Below are 6,908 nucleotides of genomic sequence, written 5' to 3'. Positions count from 1 at the left end.
AATCATAACCAATAGGCTGCTTGTGCTGCAATCGAAGTTGCAACATTTGCCAGCAGATGTTGCAGCATAGTTGGGTTCACAAATGTGTGAATGGAGTTCACATCTATGCTGGAAAGGTTGGGCTCCCAGCTCTCTGCAAAGCCTCGTTCCCAATTGGTGCTGGGCTAGTGCTCCTTGACATTAATCATAGGTTTTAAGGTAGGCATTTCATTGTGCATACGCATCAGCCACCTTCCGTAACTTGGCCCAGCGATGTCCTCATTTGAGCTCTCTGTAGTCAATCTTTTGTGTGACCTCACCATTTGGTGAGCTGTTACCTGTGCTACAGGCCATTCATGCTTGGGTCCTTACCATGCCCAGATTCCAGATAAGCTTCTAACAGTTTAACATAGCTCCCATTACATACTTGATGGTGAAAAGACCTCCCATTCATAAAATCCATTCAAAGTTTTTACATCTTCTCAAGTGGTTAATCTGTTACAAAAAATTAACACCTATGCAGTAGTCACATCAAAGACAACTAATCCTTTAATAGCCTATTTAAGCTGTCGATCAAACTGTGAACTCAGAAAACCTGCTCAGGTAATTATAGTTTTTGAAATTCATTCACACATTCATAATGATATAATGATACCCTGTGGGAAGAATGTCAACAAAGCGTGCCACTGAAACTGCATGATCAGATGCTACTTTTTCTAACCTGCACCTGTCAATCAATGGTGTCGAGGAAAGGTTTTTGTTTAACTCTCACTGACAGTTAAAGCCTGTTTTGCTTAAAGTTTAAAAAGTGGGGAATTTTTAAAAAATCAGGTTATGACAGTTATACTAATCTTATTAACCCTTCAAGAGCATTTACAACTATTCCATCAATTCATGACTCCAACATTGTGGGCCTTTGGGACCAGCTAAACTAGAATCTTTTTGTGTCATAATGGCCCTGCTGAGTTCAGATTTCCCTCTTGTGTGAACCATACCCTGTCCCATTTTTCCTATCAACAAAAATTGCATCTGTCAGAAATGGGGATAGAATTTCCACATTCGGGTCCCACCTGTCATCATTTAAAATCAGGTAGACTCTGTGACAATCTGTCCCTTAGAGTGAACACGAAAAACTTGGACAACTGCACCCCAAGTGCAAATTCTCCACACGTGCACCATAGTTTTACTGGTAATTATATCAATAACTCTTAGTCAATATAAAATATCACAGGAGTGGGTCATTCAGCCTATTGAGCCTGCTCTGCCATTCAATTAAATCATGGTTGATCATCTACCTCAAAGCCACTATCCCACACCATCTCCATGTCCCTTGATATCTGATATCATTAGGCTTCAGAAACCCATTGATTTATGTCTTGAACATGCTCAGTGATTGAGCTTCCAAAACCCCTTGGGGTAGAGAATTCCAGAGACTCACCACCCATTGAGTGAAGAGATTCCCCCTCATTTCAACTCTAAATGACCAACAGGGGTGGCATGATGGCATAATGGTTAGCACTGCTGCCTCACTGTGCCAGGGATACAGGTTCAATTCCTGCCTCAGGGGTCACTGTTTGTGTGGAGTTTGCATTTTCTCCTGGGTGCTCCGGTTTCCTCCCACAGTCCAAAGATGTGCGGAGTGAGGTTGATTGGCCATGCTAAATTGACCCTAGGGTCAGGGGGATTAGCAGGGTAAATGTGTGGAGTTATGGGAATAAGGCCTGAGTGGGATGTGGTTGGCACAGACTCGGTGGGCCGAATGACCTCCTTCTGTATTGTAGGGATTCTATGATTCTAGGAACCCCTTATTCTGACATTATGCTCCCTGGTTTTAGATTCATCAGTCAGGGGAAGCATCTTATCTACATCCAGTCTGTCACATCTTGTAAAAATTTTGTAAGTTTCAATGAGGTCACCCCTCATTCTTTGAAACTCTAGGGAAATCAGACCCTGTCTCCCCAATCTCTCCTCATATAAACAGTCCCACCATCCCAGAGATTCATCTAGTGAACCTCATTACATTCCCTCTATTGCGCACAATACTCCAGATAACTCCAGCAAGATATCTTTACTCCTGTACTCAAATCTTGCAATGAAGGCCAACATACAATTTGCCTTCCTAATTTCTTGCTGCACCTACATGCTAAGTTTTGGTGACTCGTGAACAGGGACACCCAGATCACTTTGGACACCTGCACTTCCCATCCTTTCACCATTTAGGATGTATTCTGTTTTTATGTTTTTTTACCAAAGTGAATAACTTCACACTTATTCACATTACATTCCAACTGCCATGTTCTTGCCCATTCACTGAGAAGCTCCCTTGCATCCTCCTCACAATTTACATTCTCACCCAGTTTGATATCATTAGTGAATTTGAAAATATTACAATTGGTCCCCACATCCAAATCATTTATATAGATTGTGAACAGCTCTGAACCTGGCAATGATCCTTGCTGGGGTACTCCACCAGTAAGAGCCTGCCATCCTGAGAATTACTTGTTTATTCTTACTCTCTGCTTTCTGTCTGTTAATCAATTCACAATCCATACTAGTATATTTCCCCCAATCCTATGCATTCTAATTGTATTGACTCACCTCCTGTGTGGGTCCCTATCAAAATATCAAATTCACTTAATTAGTATTTTCAGACTGTGTAAATCTTGCCAGGTCTTGAGAGCTGTTGCCTACAATTTTTCATTTTAAATGAAATGTTTTTGACGTAAAAATGACTGAAATGAAATAATAATTCTGCCAAAAAATTAATTCCTAGGCATCAATTGCAAATCAGCCTTTTCTTCATAAATGTTGAGAAAGGAAATAGGTTTCTTAAATGTCCATGCCCAAGCCATGTTTGGTCTAATTGACAGGAAGGAATTGGTTGGGTGAACCATGGTGAGCCTTACTTCTGCTGTGGGCAAAGTATTGGAAAGGATTATAAGAGATAGGATTTATAATCACCTAGAAAGGAATAATTTGATTAGGGATAGTCAGCACGGTTGTGTGAAGGGTAGATTGTGCCTCGCCAATCTTATTGAGTTCTTTGAGAAGGTGACCAAAGAGGTGGATGAGGGTAAAGCGGTTGATGTGGTGTATATGGATTTCAGCAAAGCATTTGATAAGGTTCCCCATGGTAAGCTTTTGCAGAAAATACGGACACATGGGATTGAGGGTGATTTAGTGGTTTGGATCAGGAATTGGCTCGCTGAAAGAAATCAGAGGGTGGTGGTTGATGGGAAATATTCATCCTGGAGTTCAGTTACTAGTGGTGTACCGCAAGGATCTGTTTTAGGGCCACTGCTGTTTGTCATTTTTATTAATGACCTGGATGAGGGCATAGACGGATGGGTTAGTAAATTTGCGGATGACACTAAAGTCAGTGGAGTTGTAGACAGTGCGGAGGGAAGTGGCAGGTTACAGAGGGTCATAGATAAGCTGCAGAGCTGGGCTGAGAGGTAGCAAATGGAGTTTAATGCGGAAAAGTGCGAAGTGATTCACTTTGGAAGGAGTAACAGGAATACAGAGTACTGGGCTAATGGTAAGATACTTGATAGTGTGGATGAACAGAGCGATCTGGGTGTCCATGTGCATAGATCCCTGAAAGTTGGCACCCAGGTTGATAGGGTTGTTAAGAAGGCATACGGTGTGTTAGCTTTTATTGGTAGAGGGATTGAGTTTCGGAGCCAGGAGGTCATGTTGCAACTGTACAAAACTCTGGTGCGGCCGCACTTGGAGTATTGCGTACAGTTCTGGTCGCCGCATTATAGGAAGGATGTGGAAGTGTTGGAAAGGGTGCAGAGGAGATTTACCAGGATGTTGCCTGGTATGGTGGGAAAATCGTATGAGGAAAGGCTGAGGGACTTGAGGTTGTTTTCGTTAGAGAGAAGAAGGTTAAGAGGTGACTTAATAGAGGCATACAAGATGATCAGAGGATTAGATAGGGTGGATAGTGAGAGTCTTTTTCCTCGGATGGTGATGGCTAACACTAGGGGACATAGCTTTAAATTAAGGGGTGATAGATATAGGACAGATGTTAGAGGTAGGTTCTTCACTCAGAGAGTAGTAAGGGCGTGGAATGCCCTGCCTGCAGCAGTAGTGGACTAGTCAACATTAAGAGCGTTCAAATGGTTATTGGATAAACATATGGATGATATTGGAATAGTGTAGGTTAGATGGGCTTTAAATTGGTTTCACTGGTCTGCGCAACATCGAGGGCCGAAGGGCCTGTACTGCGCTGTAATGTTCTATGTTCTATGGTTCTCATGACATTGAACAGAAGTCATTGGCTTTTCTTTTTGAGTCTGGATTAGTATTGCCTATTCTGTTTTTGATTGGGTGGTCTGTTTTTGAGTGGGTTGACTGGAAAGGTGAGCTCCTCCTTTTTCTGTTAAAAAACTTCATTTTTTTCTCCAATTATTTGTATCTGATTACATGTTGACATTGGGGAAAAGCTATCAGTTTTATTTGAAATCATCAACAAAGCCACGATTCTGCCCCACCTTCCCCCCTTTCTGGTCTTGGAATCTGTTAAAAGTGGTATCTTAACCGGCAACTTTATTTTCTGAATGTTCCTTATTATCTGTATCACAGTAAATCTAGTCCCCTAGATCTACAAGGGATTGAAAACTCAACAATTTATCAGCTGTACTTGGTTAGCTGCATACATTTTGTTTCATTCTTCTGCACTGCAGCTGCATGCCCAACATTCATGGATTAATCATTTGGAATGATGGAAAATTACGGAATCATAACAAAACTTGTTTAAGATGAATCTGGCTGAAGATTGGCTGGCCGAGTATATACATATGGGCTTGGTAGAGCAGAGATCTGAAAGCTTCACTTTATATTAAGGGACTTGCTGTCGACCAGAACGTTAATGTCAGTGTAGTTTTGTGAAAAGTAGAGCACATCAAAGTAAACTAATGGACTTCTTTTGACATAGTCATGGAGCTGGTAGATAGATAAGGAGGAGCAAGGTATTTTTTATCAGAAATCATTTGATAGTTAAGATAATGCAAAGAGATTGCCGACTGTTATTGAGGTACATGGAAATGATGGCAATCTCGTCGTATTGGCAAGCAAGGATAGCTGGTTGCACAATGGATTGATCAGTGTCTCAGCGTTGTTTGCAGACACAGGCCTTGTCTGCACAAAGCTAAGTCTCTACCTTACAATCCCCATAGAGATTGATGACTTGGAAAATATATTTGAATTTCCAGTGACTGATTGAAAGGAACACGTGTCAAGATTTCAAGTTTGAAGACTTTTACTCGAACAAACCAAAAACAACAATGGAAGCTGAGACGTTGGCCAACTCATGTTACATCACTGCTGGATCTTCAAGTACTGCCTTGGCGTTTACCACCACTTCTACACTAGAAAGGATGGGCTCCAAACATTGTGCAAAGGTCTGTGTCAAGTTGCATCTGGACACTGCCATGTCCCTTGATTGTGACAAGAAGCTCTGTGGAAAACCTGCAATGCACTAAGCATCTCAGTGTGCAAGCCCTTGGGGATTGTCCTGTAAGCCACCCCATCAAAGCAAGAGGTGCCTAGCCATAGCACCATTTGCACGTCATGCCATTTGGCATGATAAGGGTGTGGTGAGATTTGGGATAGGGCTTAAGGGAGGAACAGACTACCATTCTGAATGACCTGAGTGATGCCAGATTCAATGACATCAGTCACAGTTGGCTCCATGATGTGGAGCACCCTCAACTCCAATACACTCAGGAGATTCAGGTGTACCTGTCTCCTGCTGGTTCTCCACTGCTCCCTATGGTAATGTAACACCTTGTCTTCTAAGAGTGAGGAAGAATGTCATCCAATGAGGTGCGATGTGTTTGGTTCATGTTCTTGCCACACCTGAACCGCTGGAGGTTTGTGGAAGCAGTGGGAGATGGGTGTGAAGGCTGGCAGGATTGGTTAATGTGTGAGGGTGAGGTGGAATCTCTGAACCTTGGGCGTGAGTGCTAGTTGTTAATGGGTGAGTGATGAGCCTGTGGTGCATTGAGCAGTCTGAGGTGACGGTGGAGCTGTGTGTAGGAAATGCCCTTTGAAGTTGCCGTCACTGACCTTGACCACCCATGAGAGGTCATTGAACTTGACCCAACACTGCAGCCAATTCTTCAGGGTCAGACTCTGGCCATCTCCAGATGCTCCGGACAGCATATTCCATTTGCTTTTAGTTCCTTTAGGACAGTATAATGGTATTGATAAAATCGTAAAGACACGTGTAATCAGGTGCTTAGGAAATGCTGCACATATTCATCTTAGAGTCATGCATACTGTAAAATGCTCAGCTATACTTGGCATGTCCATTTGTTTAATGTGTTGACAAATTAATGTAATTTAACTGAAAGTACTTGGAACTGCTGCAGGAAGTACAAAAATAATGTAGTCTTGCAGTGATTTCCCAAGAGTTGACTTATTAGATCTTTACTTCCGTCCTCAAAAATAGATAAATCAACAACAAAGAAAACTCTACCAAGTGATTTTGGCAAACACTAATTTTTCATGTGCATGACTGCATTCCTAATTCTGGCAGCAACATTCCTTTCCATTACTTTTTCCTTTTAACTTCTAACGTGTTCTTTTCCTCTGACTTTAAATATTTACATTTATTCTTTTGAATGTTTTTTTCCTTCCTTCCGCTTTAAGAAGATAAAACTCCAGATTTCCCCACCTCCTCCCCACCACACATCCAGGAAGCAGACAGATAATCAAACCCCAGGCTTCTACCCCATTGTTTATCCTGGCACCCACGTTAAGAGCGACTCGACCTCACATTCACACTCATACCTCAATTTCACCAACACACAGTTAGTACTGATTCACCAGAAATGGGAATTACGAGTAGCAGTCACATTCAGAGAGACTTTAAAAATAGCTGACTGGGGAATGCCATAGTGGTGAAGCAGAGAATGCTC

Source organism: Mustelus asterias, chromosome 15 (genome assembly GCF_964213995.1).
Source record: "Mustelus asterias chromosome 15, sMusAst1.hap1.1, whole genome shotgun sequence".
Lineage (NCBI taxonomy): Eukaryota > Metazoa > Chordata > Chondrichthyes > Carcharhiniformes > Triakidae > Mustelus > Mustelus asterias.
The sequence above is the reverse complement of the archived record's forward strand: the minus strand, read 5'-3'. Positions refer to the sequence as shown.